At 47.7% G+C, this 963-nt stretch overlaps 1 pseudogene; it reads left to right on the top strand.

Moving 5' to 3' along the window:
• The window catches only part of LOC104982267, a 3,259-nt pseudogene that overhangs the window by 1,463 nt on the left and 833 nt on the right, over nucleotides 1-963 (top strand).

Consider the following 963-nt stretch of genomic DNA (forward strand, 5'->3'; position numbering starts at 1 on the left):
GGGCTAGCCCAGGAACTGGTGTGCCCTCTGCACTCAAGAAACATTTCTTGAACGTCTTGACTGAATTACAGCAATCATCTATTCCAGGTGCGGGATGAGACACAAACTGGGTTTTTACTTTTGTCCACTTATAATTGACGTCAGGGCTGATGGTGGTTAATAAGGAGAAAGATGCGAACCTAGGAGACAGGTCTGATTACCCAAAGCATGAAAAATGGGAAATGGGAAGCTCCAGATCAGTCCTCTGGAGACGGGAACTGTCAGAGTGGCAAACAGTCTGGTTTAGAGCAAAACGAGATTGGAAGGGATCTGATGATGTAATGCAGTAGGGATGGCTGGAAGAGACAGAGCAAAGTGTTGGGGCCAGTTAGGAACTCCTCTGCAGGCCCCAGTTGCCAACTCCAGCTTCATGTTAGACCTATCAGAGGAGACTTAAACCATACCAGTGCCCAGCCCCACCAAAGAGCAGCGGATTTAGAATGTAGGTAGAGCAGGCATCCGTGTGCTTTTTTAAAAAGTATCCCAGGTGATTCTGTCCTGTGATGAAGATTGAGAACACCCACTCCAGAGCAAAGTGAGAATGGAGGGCTTCTCTCCAACCTTGACCCTGAAGTCTGTGTCAAGACAAGGCTGATTTCCCTTGTGTGCCCTGAGGATGCCACACCTGTGGTAAAGACATCTTAGCAATGACAAGGTTGAGGCCAGAGCATGGAGGGCCTCCAACGTCAAAGTAAGGAAAGTGGATGCTTTACAGCGATGGGGTGCACCAGGCACAACTCCACAGACTGGGGAACCAGTTCCTGGTAAGTGGCTTCACCAGTGAGTCAGCCTCAACTCTGAAAGCCCATTGTGGATTACATTATTGGCAAGATCCAAAGGAAGTACTAGTTATTTCTGAATATGAGGTATCTTCACATATGTCTCGCTAATGCCAGCTTGCATTAGTAACTCACATTTTCCATG

The sequence above is a fragment of the Bison bison genome, unplaced genomic scaffold (genome assembly GCF_000754665.1).
Source record: "Bison bison bison isolate TAMUID 2011002044 unplaced genomic scaffold, Bison_UMD1.0 scf7180017864529, whole genome shotgun sequence".
NCBI lineage: Eukaryota > Metazoa > Chordata > Mammalia > Artiodactyla > Bovidae > Bison > Bison bison.